Source organism: Camellia sinensis, chromosome 11, assembly GCF_055761805.1.
Source record: "Camellia sinensis isolate YWXY chromosome 11, ASM5576180v1, whole genome shotgun sequence".
In the NCBI taxonomy this organism is placed as follows: Eukaryota; Viridiplantae; Streptophyta; class Magnoliopsida; order Ericales; family Theaceae; genus Camellia; species Camellia sinensis.
Window position 1 is genome coordinate 119,074,109 of NC_138971.1, and position 13,048 is coordinate 119,087,156.

Consider the following 13,048-nt stretch of genomic DNA (forward strand, 5'->3'; position numbering starts at 1 on the left):
ATTTATTTATTTATTTATTTTATGATGGTAAAGTTTGTTTTTTATACACTCAATCTTTGTACATGATTTAAGATTTATGGGTCCATCACCTAATTTATCCCATCAGCCACTTGTCATACTATGCAACATTTATTGAACAGCTGAAATGGACTCATTTGCGCAGAAATGTTAGGGTCCCAACAAATTTACTAAAAAGTTTACATAATACTTTCGCAATTATGAGCCGCAATGATAGATGTTTTGGCTTGTAATAAAAAGATCACAACAAGCCATATTGTTTTATATGAAATTTCGATAGAAAAAATATGTTTGTAGATCACTATGCTTTAAAATTGAGTTTTAAACAAAATACCTATTTTTGTTTTTATATTTTTTAATAAAATGGAATGCATGTCAATGTTACATGTTGTTTTAGTCGTGAGGATGGTGGTACTTGAAATGGAAATTGATTTTTGCAAGTTTTGAAAGACTATCTGTGTTAGGCAAGCTGGAGCAACTTAGATTGGATTGGAATTCATTCAATAATAGCATCCTACCATCTCTTGGTGTGCTTCCATTACTCAAGACTATATCCCTATTTAAAAATTGTTTGAATGGATCATTTGATATAGGAGGTAAGTCCAGTATAAAATGTTTCACCTATTCACAACTAAAACAACCTTTTCAGCGTCAATATGGACAATCTTTGCAGCATCAATGTGAGTTTTATGTGCCATTTTTATTGGACAAATTATAACATAAGATTGAGATTATTAATCTATGGAATTCACAACGTTTGGTTGTAATTTTTATTATTCGGATTAAATTTCAATGGACATTTTATTCAACAAAATTGTTGAATTTTTTAATCCTATAACTGATAACACAAAATAAACATATAACTGGAATTATATATTTAAATATTTATTGCAAAACAAACATGAAAAAGAGAGGATTATTTATCATACTAATCTAATTGGATAACCAATGTTTCACTAATTTCATGAATTGTTAATCCTCTCACTATTATTTATTCTAATCAACAAAGACTATATGTTGTTGGAAGAGTCGGAGAATGCCTTAAAACACCACGTGATTCAATGTCATATAATATTTTAGAATTATTAAATAATTATTAATTATTCAGTTTTACGATATTCGGACTCGACGAAGAAAAACCACAGCATCAAAAGAGTAAGTGCCCCAAGGTTGAGATGGTTACTATTTTAGTTTCTAAAGTATGGAGTTTGTGTGATTTTGACTCTCTGTTTAAATTATTTTGATTTCGTCTCCCAACTGAATTCCATTTATAGATACCATTAAATTTAAGGGTAAATATAGAAGTTCAATTAATAAGATATTTGTGTTATTTTGGTACTTAATATATAAATCATGACAATTTAGTATTTAAAGTATACAAAGCGTTTCAATTTGGTCCTCCAACCAAGATTACAAAACTATCCATGCTTCCTCTCTTTTTCACTCTCTAAAAACCTCAATTCCAAGTCTCACAGTTGGCCAGCTGGCTGCCGCCTATGGCCATGGCGGTCAACTAGCCTCGCTTCCTTTGTGTGTGATTGTTGTTTTCTTTTTTAACTTGAATACCCAAAGTTTTCTCACCATATTATTTTTTCCCACATCTATAGATTATGCTTAGGTGTGTTTTGATCTATGGTGTTTGGCCATGGATCTTCTTTCGGGTCTCCTATTGGTAGGTGTACGGTGATCTAGTTTTGGGCGCTTCTCTGCGATGTTTGTTGGGCTGTTCGGTATTGGAAGTTTTTTGGCCATGGGTGTGTTCGAATATAGGAGTTTGTTCGGCAAAGAGGTCGGTGGTCTCAGATCGAGTGTTGTTCGGCAAAGAGGAGGTCAGTGGTCTCAGTTCTATGGGGGCTCTCGGCTATGGGTGGTTGAAGATTAGGAGGATGTATGAGGCATGGGTCTTTGGGGTTAGCCACGGGTGGTGATTTTCGGCCATGAATGGACGCCATAGGAGGTGTTAAATCTTGGTGTTTCGGCCATGAATGGACGCCATGGAAGTGGTGTTTCGATGCCGGCTGGTTCAATTCAGGGAGGTGTTTGACAGGTGGGAGAGGTGGTTTTTTGGCTATGGGCGGTGCCTCTTGGTTGTTTAACAGGTGGGAGAGGTGTGGTTTTCAGCCATGGGTGTAGTTGCGGCCATGGTTTTCATCCTAGGGAGTTTTTCGGCCTTGGGTTTTTGGGCCATGGAAGGTGATTTTTTCATGGGTGGCTCTCGGCCATGGGTGTTCTCGGCCGAGAGATTGGTTGTATGGATGGGAGTAGTATTTGTATGAATAATTTATAATTTCTAAATCTCTTTTGATACATTGCATCTTCCGATGCATGCGTCTTCTTATATCTTTAATTTCATATTTTTTTAATGAAAATTTTACTTTGCTAATTGTGAAGATATGGGTTTGGAAATACTCCTTAGATCCTAACGAGCCTTGGATCTTAACGAGCTTGAAAGATCCTCGCAATCTTACCTGAAACAGATAAACAACTTCGGTCAGTGATGTCGAAATTAATACTTCAACAGACGATTTAGTTAGCTCTTACGCGTAGGTAATTGAGATTTTATATTTTTTAGAGTCTAAATTATTTGCACATACCTCTTTTCTCATGCTCCCTTCCTCTTTTATAGTCTTTTTTCTCCTCTCTCCTGGTCCCACCATCTCATCATGCTTTTATGGAATGGGCCACAGTTTGGTCCAACAAGGCCCTTCCGACTACCTGGATTAGTTGGCTTCCGCACATGGCTTGAATATTTAACTCAGCTTTCCATGTGGACCTCAATGCCTACTCGGCAACGATCCCTAACCCACTGGGCTTTGAACCAGTTTGAAATTAATTTTTTATATTCGGCTCCCACACTGATAAAAAAATTTGGTCCTCTAACCTTATTTTGTCTTTCTTTATTTGAACAAAGGGCAAAATATAAAAATCATAAACACAAATCAACAAAAAGCGAATGCTTATATATCAAAATATATTGGATGACGTATTGCAAGAAAAAAAAAAATTGCCAAAATAATTATCAACAAAAAATTTGGCGAGGATCTCATTTATTGTAGAATATAAGCTTTGGGAGACAACTTTTTTTTTTTTCTTGCATCACAAAAACTACATTTTATTATAATAATCTGAATATTTCTCTCTGGAGATATTGGCTTTTCCTTTTCTTTTCTTTTTTATTTTCGTCAATTTTTGATGATGTGTATTTATAATTTTCAAACTTTACCTTCGTTTAGACAGAAAGGTAGACAATTAAGTTGGGAGACCAAATCAAAACACTTTTTTTTTTTATGTGTTGCAAACTAAATTGACACAATCCTATGCAACTCATAAAACAATTAGGACCCGATGTACACTCAGTTCTTCTTCTTCTTCTTCTTCTTATTTTTATTTTTTTATGAGCAACTTAGAAGAGCTGAATTTTGGTGGCAATTCAATAGAAAATTTAAAAAAAAGGTGCATAATGGAGAATTTTTTTAGAGGTTGTACTCTCATTTTGGAAGTTAAAAAAGATTTGTTGGTAAGATTTTTCATTTACAATATTGTTTCACACAACATGTTTGTACAAAAATAATGTTTGTAATCATTATCTTAAATGAAGATTTCAAAGTTTTTTAGTAAACAGAAACTATTTTTTGAATTTTTTTTAATAAATAGAATAGATCACATGTCAATTTTAAGTTTTGAACGGATTACAAGCTGGAGATACTTGATTTGGGAGGCAATTCATTCAATAATTACATCCTACCATCTCTTGTTGTTTTCTCATTACTCAAGACTTTATGCCTATGGGAAAACAATTTGAATGGATCAATTGATATTGATATAAGAGGTAAATCTAGTAATAAAATACTTCATATGTTTACAACTTGACAATCTTTCTATCAATACTGTGAGTTCCATGTGTTCTGCAGGCTTATAGTAGTGGATAATACCTCTAAACATCACGTGAATGTTGTCACATAATATTATAAAATTATTAAATAATTATCAATTATCCAATTTCATGAGATGGAATCTAATACATAAGATAGTCTGCCAAATTTATAAACAAGGGTTAGTTACCTTTTTATTCTCTAAGGTTTTGTTTGTTTGCATGTAAAATATTTTCTTACAAAATATTTTCCTAAATTTTTGGTGTTTGGTTACGTATAATTGGGTAAAATATTTTTGGATAAATTATGCCACTGGTATTTTAGTTTGAGTGAAGTATTACTTTAATTCCCATAGTTTTAATTTGAATAATTTGAATATTTTCAATTTTGTTTTACTAAAATTTATCCACTTGATTTCCGTACGGAATGTGATTGAAAGTGAAAATTACAATGTAACTCAAAAACAGAAACAATACCAAGAAAAACACTTATGTAGATCGGTTTTTGAGATTTGTATCAATTTAATTTTTAATATATATAAAAAAAATATTTTGATTTGATCTCCAACCTAATTACATTTGTAGATGTTATAAAAAAAAAATCCCTAACGAATTACGTATTGGTACACACATTCCAAAACATGGTACACTTTCGTTCCAAAACAATAAATTTAGCGATCCGAAGCAATCTCAAAAGTTTTCCAATATATTTCCTTAAATGTTACATTAGGAGGGGAAAAAAATTAAATATAATGAACTAAAATCGAAAGTGACTTAAGTTTTGACAAGACAAAAATATCAAAAATTATATATATTTTATTGGATGCCTAATAGTTAAAAGAAAATTACTTTAGAAGTACCTTAAATTCTTAAATGTAATATATACAAGTCTACCTCTATCGTAGCACATTTTAGAGCATGTAGCGTGCCACGTTCCTGTTCTCGTTCCATATACCAAAATGATCCACGTTCTAGGTAACATAGGTGTCACATCCCAAATCCAGGCATGACCAGTCGTGGCCCATAGGGACTCAGCCCAAGACACACGCAAGCCTAAACACGAATCCATACACATTGAATAACTATAAAATAGTCCATTAATAAATAACCAAAACTCAATCCAGTGTCATGCTACAAATATAAACGGTAAAACCAACCGTAATCAATACCATCCAAACTTATGGGATATAAACAATCCACATATCAAAATAATCCTAAATGAACTTCAATAAAGACAACTATAAATATGCACAAACTTGACATAACAGTCTAAAACAAAATAAATGAATGTCCTAGAGATCCATACAATTAAGTCTCCGTTACGCCATAAGTCCACTCTAAGTCCTTCTAACCTGGAAATGGTAAACAACTAAGTCACCTAATAGCTCAGTGAGTAGCAACATGGATAGTAAATACAGTTTTGAAAACATGGCTCAATTTCAAAATAAGATATATATCACAGAAACTAAATTGGCATACAATTTGGTAAAAAAAAAATCTGTTTAAAAAAGAAGGTTCCACAGTTCAACAGTTAAAATACTTATGTCTCTCGAGAACATGATAAATGACATTTTTTACTTAAAACAGATTACAACATGAACACTAATAATTTTCTGGGTACTAAGAAAAACAAATAATATGTCACACAGTTCTTAAGGCTATAAGTCCCGTTGGATCCAATACTGAACTAAAAGTCATCCTCAAGGTGGCAACCTGGACCTTTTCTCGAAGACGATCCGATTGAAGGTCACCTAGCTTAACCTAGGTCTTTTCCTTACAATCGTTGAGCACTAGAGTCATCACGGCCCAACCCGGATGTATTCCTTAGTGGCTAGAGTCACCACACAGTGGAATAATTTCTCTGGACTAAATACACAGATGGTCCCAATAATCAATACACATCAGTTTCGCAAAACATGGTAGTTCATCATTATAAACATGAGACCAAAACAAATAGTTTACAGTATGCCAAGTTCACACATGTTTTAGAAATAATTTGATTCCATCGATAATATAATAATTTATCAAAGCAGTTTAGTCATGAAACAACAATTTAATTTTCCAACAGTTCAGGGTAGGGGAACATTCATAAAAATATGTAGCATGAAACTACTCACCTGGAAATGAAATAATGTAATCCTCGAATAGAGTATAAAAGTCCAACTAGTGCCCTGAACCAAGTATGAAGACTACACGTCACTACTAATTTAAAAATACTAAAGAGAATAATAAACTAAGTACCCCACACTAAAGCGCACTAGCACAGCCCAACCCCACTCACTGTTACTCTTAAATAATACCTAAGCTCATGTTCTTCAAGGTCTAAAATCGCCCAAGACATGGGTTCAAGTCGAAACTTAATTAAAAGTAACTTTAAGATAAAACATAATTTTAAACAAGCCTTCCCAATCTATTTGCTAACTTTGAAAATTACAAAACCCACTTCACGCTATTCGAAAAATTTCAAAACCCTCAAGATGTCAACTACTATATCCTAAGTTTCAAACCCAATTGGTTTCACTTGATTTGCTTATCAAAATAATTATCTACAATTGATTATATATAAACAGGTTGTTTTCTGCAGCACTTTAAAGAAATTGACGGTTCTCTTAATATACACGAGCAATCAACGCAAGGCCAAAAATGTACGAAACTCGTAACCGGTTCTAATGACACTGATTTGATAATTTTCGGATTTATACCCAAGAGAACGACACTCCCGAATTTACTGTGTAAACCAGTTTTCTGGACAGATTTGAACGCATCAGTTTATATGGATTTTGACTCCCAAAAATTATGAAAAAATTCATGAATATATAATTAATCTACTGTAAAAATTTCAGTTCAAAATTCATCCGTTTGATATGGTTTCTTGATTTTTAAAGTTTGTGGTTCTGTGCAGAATTTTTGGACTAAGAATTATACCCATTTTTTATACATCAATTTAGCTCCTCAGATTTCTTAACAGAGTGTATATATATACAAAATACATAAACCTACAACCTCTCCACAATGAATAAAATAATTATAGAATAAGGATGAAGAACAAAGAAAGAAGAGAAGAAAACCTAGGAGGGCTATCCTTTGATGATCACACACAGCACAACACACCCAATTCCATCCTTAATTAGTTGCAACCTTTTGTTTCTCTTCTCTCTCATGGCTGCTGTTGCTAGGGAAATTGTTAGAAGAGCTAGGGTTTTGTTTTGTTTTTATTTTATACTAGTGGTTGGGTACACCTAAAGCATGTGTAGGTCAAATAAATAGATAAATATACAAAACATATATATATATATATATATATAAGTTATATGCAATTCAAATGGTAAGAGCCTTATTTATTAATTTTGTGGTCTAGAGTTCAAGTCACACCATCTTCTCTATTTTTTTATTTTTTTATAATAAACATTGCCTCTAAATTAAAGACTTCCACCATAAATTTTTTTAAATTTAAAATTTAATTGAAAGACCCTCCAATAATATTTAATTTGCACTTAAAGATTCACAATAAAATATTTGAGATTGTAATATTATTATTATTTAATTATTTACTAAATCTTTATATTCGGGTTCTTACAATAGGTCTGAATTAACTGGTCTTAGTTTTGCTCGTATGGGTACTACCGTGGAGAATGCAAGAGAGGCACTGATAAGGCATCTCAAGGAGATCTTTCAAAGATATGGTACTATCAATCAAAAAATGCATCCTCCGGAGGAGTCAATGTTAAGGAGATCTTTCAAAGATATGGCACTATCAATCAAAAAATGAATCCTTCAAAGGAATCAATGTTGTGGAATCTCCTTTGCCTATGGGTAACATATGCCTTTCAATACAAAAAAAGATTTTTTTTTTCTTTTGTAATTTATAAAATATATTTGAAAGTCATTTTACATAAATGCAGAAATCCCAATGTTCATCATGCTAGAACAAGCAATTAGCTTAACAAAGTTGCATCTCAATCTGAACGTTTGTGATATACTTGATCGAACTGATTCTGAATCTATTTGGTAAATTTTTAGCAATGATTCTGAATATATTTGGTAAATTTTTAGCAAAATATTTCTTAGACTGCTAATACAATGTCAAACTCGTAGCACTGCCAATTGACTCTTTTTTACCTCATACTCGGTGAAGTTTTATTAACTCTTGTTTACCATGGCTATCAAATTTTGGTACATTTGTATCTAGACATTCTGTAGATGATGTTGCCAGCTCCTGGTCAAATAAATAAGTGTGGACAGAGCGCTTTGGAAAAATGGAAATTAGTCATGATGAAATTCGGTGCATAGAAATCGTGAATCATTTGGAAACATGCACGATATGACTTTATTGGCTCTTATTTTCGATGTAAAAGCGATGCCCAGTAGTTTTTAGGTTATTTATTCTTGATGCAAGAACTTTACACATTCTTGATGCTTCATGTTGAGTTGGAACACAACAAATTTCACAAAAGCAAATCTTTATTAAGTAAAAAGATACATTTAAGTACACAAAGGAAACTCTCAAGGACACCTCAATTGGAATCACTCACTTGAGCACTTTGACTTCACTTCTTGCTGTTGTGTTTCCAAATGAGGTTGCTTTCTTTTATATAGTCATCGATCTCCTCAATGGATGGCTAGGATCATTTTGATCCAATGTCTATTATTAAGCTACTAGAATATTCTAGCATACATTCACAGTTTCACTATATTCTAGAACTATCTAAACTATTCTAGTATATAGTAGAACTTTTATACTTCTCTAAAATATTTTAGAACCTTCTGGAACCTTTTAGATTTCTCCAAGCTACTCCAATGTTCTGAAGCCTTCTACGATGTTCTAACTCTTTCGAATTTCTTTAGACCTTTCTAGAGTCTTCTAGATCTTTCCGGAGTCTTTTAGTTTATTCAACATGTGTAGTTGATGGCTTGGATAATTCTAGAAGAGTCAATGATGATGACTTTTAATAGATCATGCAGGTCCTTCAAGAGGAAAACTTCAGTATAATCCGTCACATGTAAGTACTCCAAACGATTGCATCCTTTTCATTTTTCAATTTTCTTCTTGTTTTCTTTGTTGTTTCAAATCATTAGTGCTTCTTCTTCTTCTTCTTCTTCTTCTTCTTCTTCTCTCTCTCTCTCTCTCTCTCTCTCTCTCTCTAGGCTTGAGTTTGAGTCACGTATCATCTTTGACATCAACCATTTTGAGGTAAAGGTGTTTAATGGGAATTGGGATGATGCTAAGGGATACCTTTCTTTATTCTGCAAATTGGAAGCCGGTGATGATTCTAAGAAAATCTTCTTTGAAATGCAGAAGCAGAAGTTTTTGAGGCATTTGATAAGTGAGTTTGTAATTTCAGGATTTCTATTGCAGTATTTTCTCTCTTTGTATGCCATTTCTTCTTCTCAAAATCTTGTTTGCTGAAATTTTGTTAACAATTGCTTAGGCAAGATATTCACAAGGCTGGAGAAATTCTCATAAACCAACTGAAATTTTTTGCCTAATTTGATTGTTATGAACAAGTGCTCATCAAAATGGTCTTTGCTGGCAAATACTGATTTCAGGTTTGAGCTAAAAAAATACCATTTTAATTATCCTGTTACTTTGATTGCCTTTATTATGACTGAATGATATCGTCTTAGTTATGCTTGTAATGGTACTACTGTAGAGAACACAAGAAAGAAATTGATAAGCCAGCTCAAGATCATCTTTCAAAGTAATGACACTATCAAATAGAAGCTGCATACCCCTGACATAGAGAAGTCAAAGTTATGGAATTTCCTTAGCCAAGGGTAATATTCCTTTCATTGAAAAAAGGTTTAGTGATATACAAAATGATTTGGAAAGCGGATTTATAAAATGCAGAAATCTCATTGTTTCCCATGTAAGTACAAACAATCAACCGGAAAGAGTTGCATCTCAGTCTCAACATTTCAGGCCAACTAAGGCTGGTGATGTTCTTGATTGGATTGATTCTGAATCTATTAACTGCAAACGGCACAATCTCATATTCTAACAAGAGGCCCACCACGAGTCTTGTTTCAATTATCCGAACTGTTCAATGTGTAGAGTTCGTCGAGTACTTTATCTCTGTAAAAAATCACATTGATCTGATATCAATAGCTACTTTGATCGGATCAGATTTTGTCAACAGTAAATATAATTTTCAAAATAAATTGTTGCCAACAAGAAGTATTCGGATATTTTGTAGAGGATGTTGCCAACTCCTAGTCAAACAAATAAGTGGACAGGGTCTCTTCAAATTCTGTCCATGGAAATCATTGATCATTTGGAAACATTCACACTCCCAGATGACTTCATTAGTTCTTATTTTTTATGTACTTATTCTTCATATTTGAGGTTATACATTCTTGATGCTTCAAGCTCCTTAAGTAAAAATTATTGAACAAAGTGAGGTAAATCTTGAAGACCAGTTTGAAATGAACATCAATCAGGTGTCTTCATCCCATGCTATAATGTACAACGGCAATACAAATATGCAAGGAAATAACAACTGAAATTAGAGAACCTCGCTTAGGAATGACAAAAACAGAACTACGAAAATAGGGGAATTTGGTTTCTATGCCTTGCTAATTTTAAATTTATGTTAGATGATGTTAGATGTTGAGGTTTTACTTACTCCACTCATTTCTATATACACAGAAGCTTGCAATCTTATTTTATATTGGCCGAACAAGAAATGTTGTTTCTGATTCTCTTCTCTCGTGAGTAATGTAGATTCTGAGGTTGATTTACACTAATTCTGGTACGGGCCTTTTTAGCATTAGCATATATTGGCATCCATCTGCTCTGGAAGTAGCAAGATGATATGAAGGTAAAGGTTTCCCATCTTTAGTCTGAAATTATTCATCTTCCATAATAGAATAGAAAAAAAAAAAGGGTTGATTATTGTGAGAATTGTTGCATGGTGCAGGCAACAACAAAGTATTGCCCCCAGTTATGGGAACCAGAAGCAGGAAAACAAATGAAAAATGATTTGCTAAACCTGAAGACGCCGTGGCTTGTTTTTCCTTGTCCCGCCATGATAAATATCTCATCTCAGCATCTGGAGATTTAGTTTCCGGGTTCAGCATGAAAACCTTTGAGGTATTCTAACAAAAGAAACCAACGGATGCTTGGAAGTTCTTTAACCGTCCTCTGGTTAATATGAGTGATATTAATTAAATGTAATAACACAATTGAATCGAGTGTTCTTTATTGTTGCATTCAAAGATACCTTATTTTGTTTGGGTTAGACTGACCACTCCCAAATGTTTGATAAAAATCACAGAATTTAGAATCTTCCATGGGTCCACCACCTGCTGCAACATGTCTGTTTCCACCCTCAAGACAAGTTTCCCATTTTTATCGGCAGGGATGATTCCAAAATTCTGATACATACACGCCGAAAGGAGGTATGATATATAAGCAAGCTGTGATATTATTGTTGAAGAGAAAATCTAGAATGCCAGTTTCGAATAGGGAAGAAAAAAAAAAAAAAAAAAGCAACAAAAAAAGTACTTTATTTTTTGTAGGATGAAAGCGAGATTGCAGGTGTTCACTCCTGAAGAATCACTGGCCTAACCTTTTCCACTAAGCTGAATGCACTTATTTCTTCCGCAGCAGATGCTGAGGTTAGGATTTTATCTTTTCCACAGACGCTTGTGTCTAGTCCTGCTATTCCTGATACTAAGTCCCTATTTTGAATGATACAGATTTTTTATTTTGTATACAACATTTATTATTTTATTTATTTTTATTTTAAATTTAAATCCAGATTACAGCCTGGAAGCTCAGAAATTCTAGAGTTGTACTGAAGGGTAGCTTGGAGTTTCCAGGTAAGAACAGTTTCACAAAGATCAGCTACACTTTCTCGCTGTAAATGAAAGGCGATTCGCCATATGTAAAATAACAGAGCTAAAGTGGAGATCAATGGCATTTTCATTACAGAGAACATGATTTAAACATCTATATTGCATGACATGTAAACTGTTTTGTGGTGGACTTGGCTCAATTCCTATCTTTTTTATTTTCAAGTTGACCTAGTAATGGGGCTTGGGAATATAGGGCGTTTTCCGGGAGAGGTACCAGTTTCTAGATTATCTGATGCTTTTTTGTTTCATGTGATGCCCTGTTAGTGTACATTGCCCTTCGGCATGGACATGTTAGCATATGTTCGGCTCCAGGCCTCCAACCACAACATGAAATTTATCGCAGTGCTTATCTTTCATCCGATGGAAGGTACTTGATGTACTGAAAAAATTTCTCTTAATATTTGTGCCTAACTCTTCACTAGTATAGCTATTAATATTTTTCTTCTTCTACAATTTTCCTGAGAAGCTTGCTTATTATTAGATAAAATTTCCATGAGATGTCATTTACTAATTCATGGCTAGAAATTCCAAAATGATTTGTAGAAGTTAGCATGATAAATGCTTCTTTTTCTGGCAGTAATTGCTGATTTTCATGAGCATGAATGATTATTCTGCCTTGGTGATTCTTTAGATGATTGTTGGCGACACTTCTAACTCGTTTCTCTCTTCTTTTTTATTATGATTATTATTTTTTTTTTTGTTCTTTCTCTCGACAGTTTGCAAGCAGTTGTGATTGCTTCACATCCACAGGAACCTAACCAGTTTGCATTAGGATTCACAGATGGCAGGGTTATTGTGATTGAGCCACTTGATGAAGAAGAAGTTGGTTCTCGTTAGATCTTTTACTGTCAGTTTTATGTAGAAAGAAAGATTATATGTAGAGTTTATTATACTGGCATAGGCCAAAATATTTGTGACCCTAATATATGTATGTCGAATTTTGTCGTATTCTATACTAATGTCATGATCAATTGTCTGTTCAGTTTCTTGGGAATGCATGTAAGTGTGTGTGTGTTTTTTATTTATTTATTTATTTTTTTAAGACAGCATAGATCTACTCAAAAAGTATTTTCTTAGTAGTGTGGTATGGGTTTGAGTTGCGAAATTATCCTCTGCAAAAAATCGGGGTAAGGATGCTAACCTAGAAACTACTTTTCTCAGATTTTGCTTGTGCCCAAGCACCAAATGTCCTTTTTTTCTTTTTTCTTTTTTAAAAAAAAAAAATTAATAAAATCACCTGGAAAAATCCTTGTGGAAGAGCAGAGCTTTGTGGTGTGGCCGACATTCCTTAAAGCCCTGAAC

At 33.3% G+C, this 13,048-nt stretch overlaps 2 long non-coding RNA genes across 11 annotated transcripts; both read left to right on the forward strand.

Annotated features, from left to right (window-relative positions):
• Nucleotides 1-1,393: 1,393 nt before the first annotated feature.
• On the forward strand, nucleotides 1,394-2,401 carry LOC145802103 (uncharacterized). Its single transcript, XR_014344404.1, has 2 exons — nucleotides 1,394-1,975; nucleotides 2,020-2,401. It is a non-coding gene; the product is annotated as an uncharacterized LOC145802103 (long non-coding RNA).
• Nucleotides 2,402-8,695: 6,294 nt separating this feature from the next.
• On the forward strand, nucleotides 8,696-12,728 carry LOC114309140 (uncharacterized). Of its 10 annotated transcripts, none has more exons than XR_003645696.2 (8): nucleotides 8,898-9,213; nucleotides 9,319-9,436; nucleotides 9,541-10,707; nucleotides 10,807-11,059; nucleotides 11,164-11,287; nucleotides 11,408-11,506; nucleotides 11,650-12,113; nucleotides 12,463-12,728. It is a non-coding gene; the product is annotated as an uncharacterized LOC114309140 (long non-coding RNA). The 10 variants fall into 10 exon arrangements; XR_003645695.2 differs by having other exon boundaries at nucleotides 10,807-10,979; XR_014344401.1 differs by adding an exon at nucleotides 8,696-8,889 and having other exon boundaries at nucleotides 9,035-9,213; nucleotides 10,807-11,506.
• The last annotated feature ends 320 nt before the right edge of the window (nucleotides 12,729-13,048 follow it).